The 22,196-nt window shown below is 35.0% G+C and overlaps 1 long non-coding RNA gene across 1 annotated transcript; it reads right to left on the reverse strand.

The window, feature by feature from the left end:
* Positions 1–4,770: 4,770 nt before the first annotated feature.
* On the reverse strand, positions 4,771–7,311 carry LOC105783984 (uncharacterized). The gene is made up of 3 exons (XR_001130308.2): positions 6,982–7,311; positions 6,199–6,291; positions 4,771–5,223 (listed from the first exon to the last, which is right to left on the reverse strand). It is a non-coding gene; the product is annotated as an uncharacterized LOC105783984 (long non-coding RNA).
* Between the last annotated feature and the right edge of the window lie 14,885 nt (positions 7,312–22,196).

The following is a 22,196-nucleotide window of genomic DNA, read 5'->3' on the forward strand; positions in this document are numbered from 1 at the left end:
TTGGAATAATGATTAATGGACTAATAAAACTTTCACAAAAGAAGTTTTGCATATTACTCTGAAAAGTTTCTAAATAATATAGGAGCCTGAAATAGGACTATTATTTAGAACACACCAAGTTTAAAGATTGGAAATTTGAGAAGGAATAGTCTAAATTTAGACTTTCTCTTTGGATTTTTGTTGTCAAATGCGTTGATTGACAAGGCGCCATGTTGGTGACAAAGCTTACAAACAAGCAAGCAATGTTCATCAGGCAATAGGAAGAGGTTACCTCGGAGAAGAGAGCCTCCATTTGCGCATAAGTTTTTGGTACGACACCTTGGGAATGGTGTAAAGAAACCAGAACGATTCAGATCATATATCCTTGAATTATGATAAGAGAGGTTTGAGGAAAAGCCACCTATTTCTACCCTTGGATTACAGTGGAGAATGATGTTACGAATTTTGCGCCCCAATGGTTTAAACTTTGAGGTCTATAGAGGGGCGACCTGGCTAAGTGATTCTTTGAAGAAGCCGGTCAAGCGAGAAGGCGTTGTAGCACGTCAGTCACAAAGCCTTAATAAACTTCGAGTAATGACAACCTAAGCTGGATCATTCTCGAAAAAAAATAAAATTCTGCATTCATGCAAACACCATTCACACATGTCTAGTTAGGAGCATTTGATTCATTTTGATCATGCTATCCTAATCATTGGGCATAATTAGGTTCATTATACAGGTCATGTTCCCTAGAGAACAGATCAGTGAATATTGCGGATCTTATCTTCCCCAGGAGTAGGGAAACAGATCTAAGCGGCGAATCTTATTTTCCCCAGGAATAAGGAAATAGATCTAAGCGGCGAATCTTATCTTCCCCAAGAGTAGGGAAACAGATCTAAGCGGCGAATCTTATTTTCCCCAGGAGTAGGGAAACAGATCTAAGCGGGGAATCTTATCTTCCCTAGGAGTAGGGAAACAGATCTAAGCGGCGAATCTTATTTTCCCTAGGAGTAGGGAAATAGATCTAAGCGGCGAATCTTATCTTCCCCAAGAGTAGGGAAACAGATCTAAGCGACGAATCTTATCTTCCCCAGGAGTAGGTAAATAGATCTAAACGGCGAATCTTATTTTCCCCAGGAGTAGGGAAACAGATCTACGCGGCGAATCTTATTCTCCCCAGGAGTAGGGAAACAGATTTAAGCCACAAGTCCTATGTCCCTGACCAAGAGCAGAGTAGTTTGGAAATTACAGATCTCGTCTCCCTAAGCGGTAGCGGAGCAGATCGAAGATGGCAAATCTTATCTTCAAGTGTAAGGAAGCAGGCTTAAGCCACGAGTCTTATCCCCCTGAGGTCCCAGTGGGGCAGACTGAAGAAGCAAATCTTATCTCCCTGAGGTTGCAGTGGAGCAGATTGAAGCCGATAATCCTATCTCCCTGAAGTTGTAGTGGAGCGGATTAAAGTAATAGATCTTATCTCTCTGAAGTTGCAGTAGAGTGGATCACATCAGGTCTTATCTCCCTGAAGTTACAGTGGAGTAGACTAAGTAAGCAGGTCTTATCCCGACTGAAGTTGCAGTGGGGCAGATCGAAGATGACCAATCTTATCTCCCTGAAGTTACAGTGGAGCAGATTGAAGCCGATAATCCTATCTTCCTGAAGTTGTAGTGGAGCAGATTACAGTAATAGATCTTATCTCTCTGAAGTTGCAGTAGAGCATATCGCATCAAGTCTTGCCGACTAGAGATAGCAAATTTTGTTCTTTCAAAGTTACAAATCCTATCTCCCCAATGTTGCGATGGAGTGGATCGAAGCACCAGTTCCTATACCTCTGAAGATGAAGTAGGATGGAATGAGGACACTCGAAGAAGAACTGCAACAAGGTCCAAGCACGACCGGGCAAAATTGGTCATCTTTGGTCTTTGCTCTATTCTCGTTACACGACAATGAGCAAAGAGGGGCAGTTGTAATAGGCCCAATTTGCCCGGGCCCAATACAGATATTAAAAACCAATATAAAAGAAAAAAATGTCCAAAAGTCCAATTACAAAAAAACAAGCCCAAATTCCACTACCCTAATTACAAACCAGCTAACCCTAACCCAAAACCAAATCCAAATGGCCCAACACAGGCCCAAATCAGAAATTACAAGCCCAAAGCTAAGAAAACAAAAACCCTAGGGCATCTGCAAACTCTAGCCGCCGCACGTGGAAACCAATTTCATCTGTGCGCGTGTGCTAGCAGTCACAGTCCCTCCGCACGCACCAGGCGCATCCTCCCTCCAGGCTGGCTGAGCACCGTACACCTGCAACACACATACGAAAACGCAACAAAGAGGCAGAAATAGGGCATAAATTGAGAGAAAATCAGAGAAAAATAGAGAAAATAAGAGGAAAAAAAGAGGGATTCGAGGAGAGATTTTTCTTTTTATTTTCATTTTGTTTTCTGTAAAATCCGGCTGTATAAAAAGCCATTCATTTTGTATTCGAGAGGGGAGAGGCATATTGTATCAAAAAATCAATACACAGAAAAAAAATTTTGAGTTTCGAAAAGGTGATTCTTTGATTTGGTCTGATCTTTGATTTTTATTTTATTTTATTTTTCTATTTCGGTTTCCTTTAATTGGTTCTTACTTTAGAAACGAAAAATAAAAGAATGGAGGAAGAGAAACGAACCTGTTAGCCGGACCTGGCCTTCTCCGTCGTCATCGGAGTATAGGCTGGCTTGAGGAACCATTCGTATGCCTTCGGTGGAATGGCGCAGCCTTCATCTGATTCGCTTTAGGTTTTTAGAAAATGAAAGTATTTAAGGTTTGGCTTCTTAATGCGGAATCACACGACGACGTTTGGAGTCAGTGCAATGACTTCGAAACGACGCCGTTTAAAGTTCCAGACCCGCGTGTGTGACCCGACCAGGGGAGGATCCGCGCATTTTGACTTATGGGTTTATTTGCGCTAGGGGTCCCTTTATGTTTTGTTTAATTTCGATCCAATTTCCTTGTTTCTTTCTTAATCTGCACCACATATTTGTTTTTGTTTACACTTGGATCCCGCTTTAAAACTGCGTTGTTTTATGTGTTAGGTTCTGCCTATTTATTTTTGCGATTAATTGCTAATTTAGTCCCGCAATATTAGGTCAGATTTCAATTTGGTGTATGTTGGTTTTATTTTTATTTTTATTTATTTTTAATATTAGATTTTAAATATATTAAATCCTATTTTGACATATATATATATATATATATATATATAAATTTAGTATTATTTTAACGTTTAGCTTTTGATGTTTTTAAATTTTACTATTATTATTGTTTAAAATAACAAGTTATTATTTTATATCATTGGTTATACTGTTTTAATACATCATGCAATAGCATTTTTTTATATATACGTTTTAGGAAATGTTAATATATTATTATTTAATTTATTATTCATTAATATACATTTTGATAATTTGATATAATTTACATGTATATTTTGATGTTTTATCTTTGTTTTTTAATTTTATCCTTTTAATATATTATATATCAAATATTTACATAATAATATTTTTTTATATACCATTCTTCATATACGCATATATTATTAATCATTTTAAAATATGTGTTAGTACTAAGATATTAGATATTATTAAGATTATGGATTTCAAGAGTTTTAATATGTTTATGTATGTATTTTAAATCGATTTTACTTATATGTAATTCATTTTTCTTTAAAAAGAAAAGAATTTACTTATTTATGAAATATATATACGTATGTGTATGGTATATTTTATGGTTATGTTGTATACTATTTTTGTGAAATTAATAAATGTATATTAGTTGTTACTTAATTGTTTTAAAATATTGTTCTATAATGCTATTATCATTTTTATGTCAAGTTTATTTTAAGTTCATGTATAATATAGGTTTGTTGCCCTTATGTATGTTGCATTGTTTATTTGTATTTTATTGATTCTTTGTATCTCATTAGTATTGATTTTAGTTTGTAAATTAGCTTTTCCCGATGTACAATGTTATTTCGCTATCCATTCAAAAGACTACAAGTGTCAAAGTTATTTCATTCAAAAACTTTCAAAAATGATTGAAGTTTGGAATCCTCGAGAGAATTGAGCCTTAACGTATTGGGTTCTAATTTTCCTCGTCGAATCTAGATAATCTAAATTTTCCAAACATACAAATTTCCAATAAAAACCCATTCTCGAGAATTCGACACGTTGTGTCCTAACGCATTGGATATTACACGTTATTTTCTCGAGACGAGGATTTTAAAATAAAAGGCAATGTTCGATATTTAGGAATTTTGTGAAAACAAACTCTAACTTACTGGGTTTTGATTTTCTCATTTGACCCAGATAATCAAATATCCTTCTCAAAATGCATAGATTTTAAAGACGAGAGATGAATATAATTTTGAGGATTTAAAATGTAGCACTCTAACTTACTGAATGTGACAATTTATTTCTTCGAAATGAATGACCCTTACCATCCAATTCATTTTACTTAAATTTTAACAATCAATTCGGCACCAATTTTGGGCGTCACGAGGGTGCTAATCCTTCCTCGTGTGTAATCGACTCCCAAACCTATTTTCTCAGATTTCGCAGACCAAAATTATTTTCAAGGTGAGTCGATCACACCTCAATAAAGGATCGGTGGCGACTCCCGTTTTCATTTTAAAAGTCGATCCCCGTTTTTTTTAAATTTAAAAATGGTTTCGATAATCTTCGTATATTTCCCCAAAGCAGTCTTCCATATCATTTGAAGACTCCCATTCAAGATAATGAATCTGGCATGTGAAAGAACCAACTTATTTAATTAAATGCACCAACATATACACTTCACACAGTACTTTGCACAAACACGAGTAAAACCAACATTGTCTCTTGCCGCTGCAAACTCAGTAAAACCACAAAATATAAGAAAAAGAAAAATAGCCCAAAATCCAGATACGATCACAAAGAAACATTTCAATAATCTCTTGCCCAAACAGTTGCCGAATATACAAAACCAACATTGTCAGCAAGTCAAAATCTATGACCCAAATATAGACAAGACGCCAACAAGACACATAAAGAACAGAGGGAATCGATTTAACAGATAACTATGGATTAGATATGAAATCATTAATAGTACCTGTCGTTTCTTAGAGCAACCAAACTTGCAACAACATCAGCTGAAAGAGCATATATTGGACCGTAGCTGTGAAGAAAGTACTCCTTGCCTAAGAGAAAGGATAATGGCTCATACCTGCACGTATTTAGTCAAATAATGCAATAAGATAAATCTTGTAAAACATAGTTCACAAAAGAAATCTACGATAAACTTTTCAAAACCTTCAAATTATATCCTCGTCACCCTTTATGTGCGCATACAAGAGACAAAACATAAATGAAAAATCCTACAGATGAATTAGAACATTCTATGCAACACATTTGCTCGCCAACAAAAGAAAACTACGGTTTTGTATGATCCTTACAAATGATCATGCAATTATAACCAATAGACGTTAATGATTTCCTGAGTTTTTCTTAAAATTTGGTGATGTCAGTAGATGTCATTAAACTCTTTCCATTCACCTCCTAAATCAAATTGCCAATATCAACAAAAGACCAAAAAAAGAGAAAAAGAACACTATATTTCTTCCATCAATTTACAGCAGAAGCACTCCTATCAACAAACCAAAAATGCTCACCAAAAATATGAACAGAAAAGGCAGTTAAAACAAATTTCGAAACCATAGATTAATATAGTAAATACTACAACAATACTAACCATGCTTGCCTGCCTTACATCAACTACAACTTAGCTGACATCAAATGACTCGACCAATCTCACAACCCATGCTTGCCTGCCTGCCTGCCTCTTCAAAACATATGGATTTTTTTTCCTTTTTCCCTTTTCCAATTTAGCTTCTTTACTGGTGGCTTGTATTTAAAGCCTATATACTTACAGGTAAGAAGGTTTTTGGATGTTCCTCACCCTCAAAATTCTACTTTTGTTTGGTCAAAAATTGCTGAGCTGATGTATGGTTCATGTAATTACAAAGATGCAAACAAACCATCAACAAAAAAGAAGACCATTTTTTTTATCATCCATCTTCATGAAATGCAAACATTCTTATCTTATATAACCATAACCGTAACCATACTTTGTGCTTAAGTTTTGATTTCTTTACAATAATTAAACATAAAAGAAAAAGAAGCAGTAATTTAATAGTATTACCTTAAAGTCTTGGGCAATTTCACGAACGAGCCTTTAGAAAGGCAGTTTCCTGATGAGGAGTTCTCAGAACTTTGCTGGTACTTCTGGATTTCACTGCATCAATTCGTGTAAACAAGAATAAGAAAACGTGACAGAAAGGGGAAAAGAAAAGTTGAGCAGAAAATGTCTCAACCGAACTTACAATATTTGGGGAGATGAAGATGAAAGAACTTTAACTAAAACGAATCGGGAAAAAAGAGAAAAAGAAAACGTAGGAGATGAAGATGAAGGGCGAATGGATGCTTGATTTGGGGAGGAAAATAAATCTGGAGTGAATTTTGGGAAGAAGAGAGGCAGGCTATTTTGGTCTAAAAACTTAAACGGTAGGGTGGTGAATAGGTATTCAGACCCCAACCCCTGTAGCAATTCCGTGAGCTGAGGGAATGCCCCTGTAATAGCAATTCCGTGGAATCACCTAAACGGTGAACCAAACGGCTGCTTTACTGTAGCGCGCAGAATTAGGGTGGAATGTAATAGCAATTCCATCCAACCAAACGTGGTGTTAGTCCATTGTTAAACATAATGATAAAATATAAGGCTAAACAGATAACAAACTGGAAGCAAAACTACAAAAGTTCTAAAAAGATCATTACTTTTGAGTACTATAATGTTAGAAAAATCCTTCCTTAGAATTTTTGCCCACTTGAATGCTGAGCTAATCTAACATGATGTTTACAACTAGTAATGAATTCCATGCCACTTTAAAGTTCATAAGCAATGAAGAAAAAGGGAGAAAAGAGGAACCTGAGAGGAGTAGAACAAGTAAGGGAGGGAGATGACCAGATTAGGGCAGAAGGGTTAAGTGAGGGAAGATGAATGTCATCTAACAAACCATAATCATAAAAAATCCAAGCATTGGTATTGTTCGAGGAGACTAGGTCCTTCGCACTCGGTTGCCGTCAGGATATCTTTTTTCCCGGCAAGGATTTAGTTATGCCAGACAGAGGAAGATGTTTGATGCAGAAAGTGAAGAAAACAAAACAAAAGAGGAGAGAGAGAGAGAGAGAGAGAGAGAGAGAGAGATTGGAGATATGGAACGAGTAATTTTCGTTTATTTAGGGGAATTTGTGTGGGAAGAATGTCATAGTGAGGAGAGGTGGGGAATACTAATTTGTGAGAAAGTCACTCCTTATTTTTTTCCAAATTTATTTAATTAAAAATTTATTCTCATCTCAGTTTGAATATTTAAGGTGTTATTTAAAACTCATTTGAACTATTATGTAGGATTATCATTAGGAAAGTAACAGAATTCAACGGCAGAGTGACACTTTGTAAGAAAATAAAAAAATAAGTAACTAAAACATAATATTTCAAACATAAATAACTAAAATTTATTATGAAGCAAACAAAATAACTATTTTTATAATTTATTTTATAAAATAAGTTATTATTTATGAATAAATAAATAAGTTAAGTGATAAGCCCATTGGATTAAGCTTAGTTAACGGGCTTTTATATATTAGATGTCAAACGATGGACACTAAGGTTTGATATTTTTAGTGAGACTATTTTATTTAGATTAATATTTTATTTATATTTTTCAGAATATATATTTTTATATTAAAAATTATGTTGAAATGACACATCTTAAATAGTAGTGTCATGTAAAGACTTAACAGGTATTATAATTCCAACACAACCTTTGAAAATACCGCCTTGTTTGGTTAAAAGATAAAAGAATTAGCACAACACCTGATATTTTATCTATCATATGATTGATTTGTAAAAACACGAGTATTAAAAGTTAAGCTCAGTCGAAGTCAGCTAACCTAGATGTTTTACTTTTGATTTTTTTCCCAAGATATTGACTCATTGAGTCTGATCGAAAAGAAATTAGAGAAGTGGATTCCATCCATACTAATACCAAGTTTGTTTTGAATTGCTTTGTAGATGGACTTCGTTAAAATGGGGCTTTCTCATGATCTTGCTTGGCTCTTTAATGTTCATTTTTTTTGCTCCTTTCATGGATGTGTGATGTATTTTTTTAGCTCACTGATCTTTCTAGCTCACTGCCTTCGTGTATTCTTTTCTTGAGCATGTGTGGTGTTGTGACTCATCTACGGTGTTCACATTTCTTGCTCGTTGGTTTGTGTTTTTATTTGAACTTTTGTTTTTAATTTATAATAAAATCATTTGATTGAGCTAGAGGTGATCATGGGCCGGGTTGGGCCAGGCACAGACAAATTTTAGGCCCATTTTCTAGGCCCAGACCCGGCCCGAAATATGGGCCTAAAATTTTATTCAAGCCCGATCCGAAAGAAAATTGCTAAGCCTGAGCCCGACCCGGTCCGGCCCATATTAAATTTTACAACACCAAAATAGCATATTTTAAAAAGAAAATAGCATATTAAATTTTAAAAAAGTATATTTGATTAAAAATAAAAAATATATTTATTTAATAAATAATTCGGGTCGGGCCTGGCCGGGCCGGGCCAAAAAGATTTACTTGAGGCCCGAGACGTTTTTTAAATGGGCCTCGTTTTTTTGCCCAAACCCATATTTCGGGACTATATTTTTATCCGAATCCTCCTATTTTTCGGGCAGGGCCGGATAGCCCTACCCATGATCACCTCTAGATTGAGCAAAAACGAGACTTTTTTTTTTTCAGAATTTACTTTTATTACGGGTAAAATAGATATTTAATAAAATAATACTTACGTTTTATTTGTTTAATACTATAACAAACAAAGTAAAATATTTAATTACATGCCTTTTAATTTATCTACCAAACATTAGACTATTTATTAGTTGTGTTAGTACATTAATAAATATATATTAAAAAGTTTTTCTCGTGTTATTATACCATTAATTAAATGAGAATAATGTTATTTAATACAATTTATGTCAATAGTTATGCTCTAAAAAGACATGATATTTAATGAAAAATATCATGTAATGACGCAATTTGGGGCGATAGTTAACTATTTAAGAAACTTATCATTATAAATAAATTTACTACTTCGAGTGGATATTTTAAAACTTTATTATACCCTAAAAGCATAAAAAAAACTTTAAAATACATGTGTCACACCTCAAAAATTTATTATGAATATTTATCGTAGGTATATGTAATTTTATAACAAGAATCTCACCTAGTGTTCAAATGTGATGAACGGAGATGACAAGGATGAAAGAAACGGGAGAAAGGGGGAGTTTTTCTCTTCCAGATTGTTGCTTCTGATTTTTACAAGGGAAATGGGGAAACTTCTCCTATTTGCATCTCATAATATGATATATAAGCTCCCATTAAAGCCTCCACATCCAATAGCTCATATTTAGTCAATAGTCAAATTATTCAAGGCTATAAATAATTCTTCAAAATTGCAAGACTTCACCTAATTAAGGGTTAAGATTACAAATGAAATTTTAAATCCAATAATCTAGATTAGCTTTTACACCCACTTTCTTGTGAAATTACCACTTTGCCATTAATGAATTTCAAGGGTCGATATTAGAGGTGTTTATGGGCCAGGCAACCCGGCCCGGCCCAATGGCCTGCCCGAAATATGGGAGGGTTCGGGTAAAAATATAGGCCCAAAATATGGGTTTCGGCAAAAAACGAGGCCCGTTTTTAGGCCTCGAGCACCACTATTTTGGCCTGAGCCCGGCCCGAATATAATAAATATATATTTTTATTTTTTATTTTAAAATATTTTTAAAATACCTTTTTTGTTTTTAAAATAAATTTTTAGTGTTTATTAAAAAAATGGGCCGGGCTCAGGCTTAGGAATTTTCCCCGACCGGGCTTGGACAAAATTTCAGGCCCATATTTCGGGCCGGGCAGGTCCCGGGACTAGGACGCGGGCTGAAACTTTTTTTACGCCCGGCCCGGCCCGGCCCATGAACACCTCTAGTCGATATTAAATCACAAGATTTAATCCAAAAACTCTTATCAATTATTATTATCACTTCATAAATCCTTCTACCATCCTTTTCATGGCATAATTACACTTTTAATCCCTATAGTTTTCACTTCTATTCATCTTAACTCATTCCTTAATTTTGAAATTTCAAATACTAATATATCTACTCTATGTCTCGTTTATACAAAACAATAGTTATTAAACCAAAATTTTCTTCTTATAGTAATTTTGCATTCGAACCTCGTGTTTTCTCCAAATCTTAATTTAATTTTTTCGAAATTTTAAATTCATTTATCTTTCTGAACTTTCTTTCCCAAATATCTTATTAATTCCTTAAGAAAATTCATTTAACAAACTTGTTTTGTATTTTCTCAAAAACTCCACTATATACACTCTTAGAAAAAATGTATTGTACTAAAATTTTAGGGTGTTACAAGTATCGTGAATTCTTTTTATCATACAAATATTTGCACAAGCATAGATTGAGTCTATTCATGTTATTTTTTCCCATATCCTCACTAATATTTGGGATATTGTGTAACACCCTAAACCCGGCCTAGACATTATAACCAGATCTGGAGACGTTATCATGATTCTCTTTGAAAACCCAGAAATTATTTAGGCTTGTAGAAATAACGCCAGATTTTAACGAAAACTATTTTGGATTATTTTAAGTGAAAATATCCTTCTTATTTAATTTGTTAATTTTGTTGACTAAATTTATATTTACAAAATGCTCTTGTTTGCCGCGGAAGTCTTAGTTAAAATCAGTTTGAAAAACACGAGTCATATTTTGAAAATCCAATGTTTTGTTGATTGTGAAATTTTGATTTAAAAATGATAAATGGTTTAAAACATCAAATGAAAGTCCAAAACCAAATAGTCCCAAAATGTTCAAAACAGTCCAACAAAACAAAAACAAAGTAAACCAGATTTTAAAATAGCATAGTTAACAAAAGAAAATGTTTAACTGAGCTCTCATTGCACCGATCCGTCCTAAGTTTGGAGGTTACCTGAAAGTAAACAAACAGAGGTGAGCTTTTGAGCTCAGTGTGTAACTTATATAAACAAAAAAAAAAACATAACCACATATTTTAATTTCGAACATGCTTTCAAATATCATTATGACATATTTTATAATAAAGAAAAAATAGAACATATCATATGCAGAATCACAATCTTTCCCCCATTTGCTACACATCATCTCTGTCCATCCCTACACACCATATAGGGTATTAATTACCCATCTAGCCCTACACACCACTTAGTGATTGTATGTCACTTTTCAGAATATTTGCAGTCTAGCTGCCAGATCATTAGGTGTTAATCCACCAGAAATAGATATACGTGTGGTTGAGCCACCAGATATGGCAGATAGATTAAACTGCCCACACTTCCTCCATAACCATATTTCCCATCCCAATGCACATGCATAACTAACATATGTTAGAAATGTATATGACATACATGCATTTATAAAAGATGTAGATCAAACTTATCATAATACATGTCATACTTATCATAACACAGTTCATACTTATCATAATACAGATCATATTGAGCATATCAAATATTAGTCATGCATAAATAAATCGAATTCAACGCAAACAGAACATCAGAAATCATGCATTATCACCTAGTTTGTATCATATGGACACTGCAGGAGGCCCACATTCAATTCATACAACGAATGCAGCTCTAGGGAAAAATTTTAGAATTTGGGACTACACGGCCAAATTGACCTAGACCGTGTGGCATACAAAGACTGTCACACAATTGTGTGTCACATACGGCCTGTCACATAGTCGTCTGGCATCAACAATTCCAAAATTTGGCTTTCATCGTTTTCTTGGGTTTTCATTACACACCTGATCTGATTTTGATGTAAATGCAACCATGAGACTTCCAAAACCTAAAAACGTCATTCAAATGATCAATTTAGCAATGTAAAACTAATTTTCAAGAACTTATTTGGTCATAGATACTAAAATACACATGACTAAACCGAAAATTAACCTTTCGAGTGTTCAATCACTTACCCAAGCGATCTCAACAGTTCTCCAAAACACCCAAATCATTTGTAAGACATCGTTCACCTCAGCAACTTCTCCTACTAGAACACAAAACGATTAACCCAAAGACTCTACTTCGAAATAACCACAATAAGATTCACAAATAACACAAAATCTTACCGAACCACTATGCATATTGAGAATGGTACCCAACACAGGAGTAACCACAAAGAAACCAAAAGAAAGATTGAAGAAAGAACTTGAAAAAGAAAGAACAAAGAAGAAAAAGAACAAAACCTCCTAATTGAAAAAAACGTGAAAAAGCAAAAAGAAAATTTTTGGGGAAAATGAGATAATAGACGATTGAGCGGGTGAGTAATTTGGAGAGGGATTTTCTCAAAAAAATAAAAAAAATGAAAATAAAATAGATTTAAAATAAATAATCCTAACTTAATAGATTTCCTATTACTTATCAATTAACCAAAGTTTGACTTTAATCCAAACACCAACCACATGGGCGACACACAAAGGAACTAGCAAAAATAATTCTATTTTGCTCCTATAAAGGTTTGAACACAAAGCCATAGGGTAGGCTAACACCTTACCACTAAACCAGCAAGCTCATTTTGTCACAAGTTTAATGAAATTAATATTTAAGCCAAATAAATAGATATAGGGCTAGGAGCAAAAATAACAAAATTTTCCAAGAGTGAGATTTGAATCCATGACCTCAAACACCCAATCAAAGCATTTAACCACTAATGTAGATATTTAGTTATGGTAAAATTTAGCAAAACAAAATTTTAAAATTTTGAGGCATTACAACTCTCCACCTAAATGAAATTTCGGCCTCGAAATTTTACCTGATTTAAACAGATGCGAGTATTGTTGTCGAATTGAATCGAATCTCAGTTCCATGATTCTTCTACAGAACCTTAACCGAAGGAATGGAATTCCTCCTTAAGACCTTAACGTCTCAATCCATAATCTAAATCAGTTCCTCCTCGAAGGTAAATTCTGGTATTACCTCAATCTCCTCAACCGATACAATATGAGATAGGTTAGACTGATACCACATCAACATAAAGACATATAACACATCATGAATATAATTTAACTCTGAAGGTAGCTCTAACTGATAAGCGATCGATCCAACACATTTTAGAATCTGATATGGCCCAATGAACCTAGGGTTCAACTTGCCTTTATGTCTGAACCGAAGAACTTTCTTCAATGGAGATATCTTAAGAAAGACTTGGTCACCCACAGAAAAAACTCGATATCTTTCATCTTCATATCTGAATATGACTTATGTCTATCACAAGCTACCTTAAGACGATCCCGAATCAGTCTAAAATTGTCCTTAGTCTTATAACCCAACGCAGGACCCAAAATTTGCCTCCTACCCAACTCAGCCCAACTTAAAAGTGCACGACACTTACAACCATACAAAGCTTCGTAAGGTGCCATCTGAAAATTGGACTGAAAGTTGTTATTATAAGCGAACCTAGCCAGTGGCAAAAACTCTTCCCAGCTATCTCAGAAGTCAATTACACAACTCCGTAACATATCCTCTAGAATCTGAATCTCTTTCAGATTTCCCATCAATTTGAGGATGGAACTAAGTACTAAAGTCCAACCGAGTACCTAGAGCCTCATGAAGTTTCTTGCAAAATCGAGAAGTGAAACAAGGGTCCCTATTAGTGTAATCGAGACTGGAACCCCATGCAGTCAAACGATATCGAAAATGTATAGCTTAGCCAATTTCTGCAGAGAATAGTCAGTCCAAACCCAAAGGAAGTGAGCAGACTTGGTCAAACGATCCACGATGACCCAAACAGAATCCTTTTTAGTGGGTGTTAAGGGCAACCCACTAACGAAGTTCATAGTCACACATTTCTATTTCTAAATGGGAATCTTAACAGATTGAAGCAAACCCAAAGGCAGTTGGTGCTTAGCCTTAACTTGTTGGCACGTCAAACAATGAGAGATGAAGTCAGTTATCTCACGTTTCAAATTGGGCCACTAGTATAACTCATGAATATCCTGATACATCTTATTTTCGTCGGTGTGCATAACATAGGAGCTACTATGCGCTTCCTGCGGAATAGATTACCTCAACTTAGAATCGTTAGGCACACAAACCTGTCATTGGAAACATAGAACCCCATCATTATTCAGCCCAAAATCAGAAGTACTACCTTCCTCAACCTGACAAAATTGAAGAATAAGAGAACCATCCACTAACTGTTTAACCTAAATCTGATCAATCTAAGTCAGTTTAGCTTACAACTCGGCTAATAGGCTTCCGTCGTCAAACAGACTTAGGCGAGCAAATATCGCCCTCAAATCAAACATTGAGCTATGACTAAGAGCATTGGCCACAACATTGGCCTTACCAGGATGATACTCAATAGTGCAGGCATAGTCCTTAAACAACTCAACCCATCTATGTTGCCTAAGATTCAAATCCTTTTGAGTAATGAGGTACTTGAGGCTATTGTGATTAGTGTAAGTGATACACCTCTCACCACATAGATAGTACCTTCAGATTTTTAAAGTGAAGATAACTGCAACCAATTCAAAATCGTAACACAACCCAACTCGAAGTAAGAATCATCACTAGAAACCATAAATTCTTTACCAGATTCAGGCTATATCAGAACAACTACCTAATTCAAAACAGACTTGTGCTTCTCAAAGTATGATTTCTGCTCATTGGTCCACACAAACGGTGTATTTTTATGCAACTTAGTTAGAGGAGTGTGGTAAATGAGAACGCCTCAACAAATCTCTGATAATATCCTGCTAAACAGAGGAAGCTGCAGATCTTAACACATTCCTAAGTTGTTTTCACTCAAGCACAGCCTTAATCTTTTTAAGGTCGACTCGAATTCCCTTGGTAGAAACCACATGTCTTAGAAAAGTTACCTCCTTTAACCAGAACTCAAATTTGCTCAACTTAACATAGAGCTTTCTCTCACGGAGTATCTGCAGAACTACTCTAAGATGTTCATCATGACCATTCTCTGTCTTAGAGTATACCTGAATATCATTGGTGAAAACCACGACAAACTGAGCTAAATACAGTTGGAAAACCTGATTCATAAGGTTAATGAATACAACCAGAGCATTCATCAAACTGAATGGCATGATTAGGAACTTGTAGTGACCATAATGAGTCCTAAAGGTAGTATTATGTACATCAACCTCTTTAACCTATAGTTGATGGTACCAAGAACGAAGATCAATTTTTGAGAATACAGAAGCCCCATAAAATTGATCGAACATGTCGTCAGCCCTCGAAAGTGGGTACTTATTCTTTTCCGTCAATTTATTCAGCTGATGGTAATCTACACACATCCTTATAGTACCATCTTTCTTTTTCATGAACAAAACTGGTGCTCCCCACAGAGACACACTAAGTCTAATGAACCCTTGATCGAGAACTTCCTGAAGTTGTGCTTTCAATTTCATAAGCTCCTTCGGTGCCATGCGGTAGGGAGCAATAGGCATTAGAGATTTGCTCGGTAAAATCTCAATACTGAACTCAACCTCCTTATCCGGATGCAAACCTAACAATTCCTTAGGAAAGACATTCAAGAATTCTCTAACTGTTTGAATATCCCTAAAAAGTGATTCAATGGAACTCAAATTATGCACAAAAGCTAGAAATGCCTCACACCCTTTTCGAACTAACTTTTCAGCTATAAGAGCGGAGATCACAGTAGAGAAGTAATCTTGATGCTCGTCAATCATGATAATCTCCATATCATTCTCAGATCTTAGAGTTACCCTTTTAGTAGTACAGCCTAAGCTGACTCGATGCTCTACGAGCTAGTCAATTCCCAGTACCAAATCAAACTCTCCGAACAGTAACTCCATCAGATTAGCCAGAGGCACAACACCTTTTATCTCTAGCAGACACCTATAAATCTTATTAACTCGTATCGACTGACCCGATGGACTAATTACAAAAACCTTACTAGAAGTAGTCTCGACAACAATTCCAGGTTTTCAGAAATAAAACTAGCTATATATGAGTGTGTTGAGCAAATATTTATCAATGCAATATATGCATCATAATTAATAGATAACATACTGGCTATCACATTAGAAGTGTCTTTATCCTTATAGTGCCTTACTGCATAGACTAAAGCAAGCTGCCTAGCCTCAATCTAATTTGCACCTCTACTCAGTGCTTTCTGACTCTTACCCAAACCATTACCACCTCTGGCCTACCCACGACCTTTAGGAGGCTGTTGAACTCCCATTTAAGGCTAAACCAAACTCAAACCGAACAATCCTTATCACGGTGCTCTATAGACTCATATTGTAAACAAGCTCTCAACCTTTTCCAAGACTCGCTCGGATGGGACCTACCACAATCCTTAACCCGCAGAGGCTCATCAAAGTTGGCATATTTCTTAGCCCATTGAACAGAGCTAGAAGGGCCCGAATCACTCTTTTTCATACTCTGAACCCTCTCTTTCGCTCTCTTTTCACGCTTCACATGCTTTATATCGTTAGTGATGTTAGCATTTTCCACCAGAGTTTCGAAGACTTGCTCCCTCTTAGGAGCCATCAATACCTTAATGTAATAACGTAAGCCCTCCTCAAACCAAATACTCTTATTGTAGTTAGTCACCATCAACCCATGAGCATATCTTTCCAACCTAAAAAATTTGCCCTCATATTCGGCCACAGTCCTATCTCCCTAGGTTAGCCCTATAAACTCACATCTACAGACCTCAACATAACTCATCCCCACGTACTTGTTCTATAAGGTGTTCCAAAAGTAATCTCAAGTAATCCGCTCAAGCTGAATACCCTCCTCAATTGTCAACCACGGAATGATGGAAATGTGCAAGTGTACACAATCGCAATAAGTAATAAAGTGACAAGTAAATGTCGAGTTATCGTACCCACAGGGACTGTGAAAAGAATTATTTATGAATACTATTTAAAACGCTTTGGTGAAGAAATATTTTGTTTGAAGAGGGTGATTAAAAATTAAGATTTTAAACTAAGTAAACTAAATAAATAAATTTCAAATGCATGAATTCAAAATACGATTTTAATCAAGATGACATAATTGTGCTAGATTAATTACATTTCTTAACTTAGAATTATTAAACTCATGTTTATATTGTTGCAAATAAGTTCACGGCAACTCGATAATTTGCTAACTTATGAACATACTTACCTACCAAAATCTATTTATCTCTTGACTATATCCCTATTTCAATTCAACGGATTAAACAAATCTTAATAGGTAAATATGTTATTGCACATACATATTTATTAAATCTAAATAATCTCTTGTACATATCCCTATGTCAATTTAAACAATTAACTCGATTTAATAAGCACATAAAAGACTATGTGAGGTAACACAGTATCCTTACCTTGAAACATTTTAATCACAATAATCTTACAAGTTATGCAAGGCAAATGTATCGTCAGATACGTTGCTAATCTAACCCTCAGCTACCTTAGATGATTAAACATGCACTGATTAAGTACTGTGTCCATTAATTACAATTTCAATCCATTTAAATAATTAATTCATTAGTTACCTAACAATTGTAATGCAAGAATAACTTAGTCATGATTTTACTTAATCAAGCATCTAACCGAGGCCTATAACAACATAAACACAATTTTAATAATTTTAACAAACAAAATGCATCAACCTAACACAAATTAAATTCAAGCTAAATTGATTAAATTAACCATTCCAACAACATAAATATTCATAGATATGTTCAACATATCAACAACAAAAATTAAAAAAAATAGGGAACAAGAATCAAATCTGGTGTTTTTCCGTGGCTTGACTAGTTGTTCCATTCTTCCTTCTCTGTTGTCCTCGTTGACCAAGGCTACTATGAAAACTCAATTGCTGCTCCAAATAGCTGATTAATGCCCCTTTCCTAAAAGGAGAAATCGGCAAGAGAGCAAGGGAATTTTGGAATGGAAAAGAAGAGAGAAAGTGGAGAAAAGAGAGGAAAGATGTGAATGCTTAAGGTGTGTTTTTAAAATGACCAGCCTAAGGGGGTTTTTATAGCTGAGGAGGGCTGCTAAAAATAGCTAAAATTATCAGCCAAAGAGCCCTCCCTTGGCCGGCCACACATGTGGCAAGGTTGATAGTTTCAACTTTGCTAATTTAGGCTTGGGGTAAATCTATAAAGCCACCAACTGTGGAGGGGTTTGAATGCAAGTTGAACAAGTCTTCAAGGGCCTCTTTGTAAGCTTAAATAATCAGCTAATAAGCTGATTTGGGTAGGCTCTTGGGACTATTTTTGGGCTGTCCATTTATTGGTCGGTTCGGTTCACTCGGTTCAGTTCAAGTGGACCACATTTTCATAATTAATTAATAATAATTTATTAACCCAAATTAAATTGCATATAAATTAAAATTAATTATATGATGAATTAATACATATAATTTTGGACCGTCTTAGGCTAAAATTTAGTTTCCCTCGATACTTCAAATTGCTTCTCGATTTTGTGCTTCTAGCAGTGTCTGCCGAGCCATTTTTCGCCTTTTGTGCAAATCTGTCTAAAATAACCAAAATTCATCAAAATTAATTATAAAATTAACTAAAATTCAACATGTTCATATTTTTAGTGTACTTTAATTATTTTGTAAAAATTAATTATTTTTTGACAAGAATTTTAGCGAAACAGTATGATTTTAAGTTAAAAAAAAGGTATGTAAAAATGTGTAAATTTTCGTGCTTCCAAACCACCATTGGTAAACTTTATCGAGAAGTAAGGACAATACATCCTTTAATTTATACTAAAGAGTGCAGTTTATATAATTCATAATCCTTATTGTGGCCACCAACCAATATTCAGCCACGGTCAGGACGACCCCAATGATGCCCCTAAATACCTCTGCTTCATTGGATAATATTTGTTCAATTACCGACCTTCTGCTACCCGATCCAAAAGGGGTCCTAATGACCCTCTCAAGCACTCTCAACATGGCTTGGACAATGTGTCATCCCTAGCTATCTAAGTCTGAGCCATTGTCTCAGCAGTAGGAATACCCTAAGTCTCGCTCATATCCAGATTGCGCATATTGCCCACCGAGGATGAGTTAGTTGGAGCCCCTCTTTGGCACCCGCTGCACCCTCGAGTACCTCTTCTATATGTTCCACGTGTACTCATTGTATATTATCTGCATTACCAGAATATTTATATCAGTTTTGAAGTTTTGTTACTAGATATTTTATGTCCAGAATTTTATTAGAAAATTTCACAGAGTTATAATCTTTAACTATAGTAAAGTACTTCTAATATCATAGTGCTTTTCTAAACTAAAAGTTTAGCTAAGGTAAAAGTACTTACAAGATCAGCGTCGAAGACTCGACATTCTATAAACTTCTTTTTAGATTTTAAACAGAAATTAATTTTTGTTCGAAAAACACTTTTCATGTAACATCCCAGAATCTAAGGTTAGAAATTTTGAGGTTTGTGGTTAGGGTCAGTGAGTGGATTAAACGTTTGGGTTCAGTTTCGCATTTTAATGTCAGAATGGGCTTACTGGTCTGGTGGTTAGTTGTGTGTTAGTGTATCTCTGGGTCTCGTGTTCGAATCCCTACTAGTGTTTTTGATATTTATGTTTTTATGTTATTTCATTTTATTTTAAAAGGAGAAGTTATTTTTTTAAAATAGAAAAATAAAGCTCAAGTTCTTCTTCACTTTTTCTTTTTCTTCCCCATCATTCCTCTTTTTCTGTTCTTTCCAATTTTAATTTCATTTGTTCTTTCTTCTTCTGTTTTACGTAATTTTTTATTTATCGTTTCGCCTAAGGAGATTGCCCTTTGTGTTTCGTGTAATCAAATGTGAGTCAGAGTAGTTTTGTGGAGGTGAAGCTGTTAATCCTTATTGTTTGCAATTTTGATTTAAGGTATGTTTCCAATACTGTTGATTTTAAGTGTTAAGTTATTGATGGATTTCATGATATTCTGCATATTTCAGTATATTTCTGGATTTCCAATGTATGGGATCATTTTGGTGTCAAAAACACGAATTCTAGGTTGTTTCAGTGTGGTTTTGTGACCATACGGGTGGGTACATGAGCTTGTGCCGCACATGGGTGGTCCATGGGCATGTGTACCTACACGGACGTATGAGATCTCCATACGGCTGTGTCTCCTCTACTCTTTATTTTTTGCATTTCTGGACAATGAGTTCTGCAGGCTAGTCACACGATCGTGTAACTTGGTCACACGGGCGTGTGTCTCCTCCACATGGGCGTGTAGGCCTCCACACGGCCTAGACACTTCCACATGGTCGGGGCACACGACCATGTGGCCCTATTTTGTAGAATTTATGTTTTGAGTCATAAACTGTTTGTTTTATGTTTCTGTGTAATCTGACCCTCTAGCAGGCCTCGATAAGTGTGTTTGGGACTCAATTTAGTTTGGTTCGTGTATATATATGTGTTTATGGACTTTAATTTATTTACTCGTTTATGTGATGAATAAGTATGAGTTTGTTATTGTTGTCGTAACTAAATATTAGAATACAAGAGTAATCAAATTTGAATCTATTCAACTGGAAATGTTAGTCTGTTTCTGAATGTTGTCTGTATAATGTATGCATTGTTGCATAGCATAAAAATTTTGGGATCTGGCTATGAAGAGAAGGAAGACAAACTTAGCAGTTTTAACTATGATACTTTTGTATAGCGGTTTACCGCACTATCCTATAAGTATACTAGCTTAGCTATATACAGTTACTCAAATGGCATAGTTGCACGTTGTGGTGTGTAAGGTGGATGAACCTATTATTGTTCAATGTGGTGTGCATGGTGGACGGGCCTACCATATCCCTTAGGTGGTTTGTTGGATGGACAAAGTGGTGTTTGGTTGGCGGGATGGGATTTTGACTTGTGCATTCGTTCGCATCTAAATATACGTTTGTTTGTCAGAACATTCTGGCTGTTTGTGTGAACTTTTGGTTATTGACAATATAGTTAATGTCATGTAAAATGTTCTGATTATTGCGTATGGTTGGATCATCATTTCTGTGGTTCGATATTGTATTTGACATACCAATTGAGACTTTCGTAAGTGATATTTCTATACATATGCTTGTCTAAAGTATTTATGGTGTCATTCCACCTTTTACAATCTATTCCTGTTTTGGATTCACACTGAGCTCGTGTAGCTCATCTCTATAGCGTCTTTCCTTTCAGGTACTTTTCGTGTTTTGGAGTTGGACTCGGCATACCAGAGGTTTCAGAAAGATATGGTTTGCTTCGATTTAAGTAAAATCTCATAAGTTTTATACAGTTAATTTTAAGTGGGTTTGTAAAACGATTATATAAACAGTGGTAAAAGTTTTTATGCTGGACTTTTGTAAGGTGTTATTTGGACTGAACTTTAGAAATTGTAGATTTTATTTCCGAATGTTCGACGATGGTTTAATATTGTTTCAAACATAATAAACAAAAAGGTTTTCTTGGTTTGAATTAAAGTTTTTGTCTCTGCCACTTTTGGTGGCCAATGTAACCTCTAGGATTTTGTCTAAACTTCTAGGCCGAGTTTTAGGGTGTTACATTTCACAAAAATCTGAACAAAAAATCACAGCCTGAGTTTTGAACTTAGGCTCTGATAACACCAAATGTAACACTCCATACTTGGCCTATACGTTATGGCCAGATCTAGAGAAGTTATCATGATTCTCTTTGAAAATCCATAAATTATTTAGGCTTGTAGAAATAACGTTATATTTTATCGACAACTATTCCAGTTTTATTTTAAGTGAAAATATCCTTCTTACTTAATTTGTTAATTCTATCGACTAAATTAATATTTACAAAATGCTTTTGTTTGCAGTGGAACCCTTAATTAAAATCAGTTTGAAAAACACGATTCATATTTTGAAAATCTAATGTTTTGCTGATAGTGAAATTTTGATTTAAGAACGATAAATGGTTTAAAATAGCAAATAAAAGTCCAAAACGAAACAATCCCATTTTCAAAACAGTCAAACAAAATCGAAACAGAGTAAACTATATTTTAAAATAACATAATTAACAAAAAGAAAAGTTTAACCGAGCTCC

This window comes from Gossypium raimondii, chromosome 13, assembly GCF_025698545.1.
Source record: "Gossypium raimondii isolate GPD5lz chromosome 13, ASM2569854v1, whole genome shotgun sequence".
Taxonomy (NCBI): domain Eukaryota; kingdom Viridiplantae; phylum Streptophyta; class Magnoliopsida; order Malvales; family Malvaceae; genus Gossypium; species Gossypium raimondii.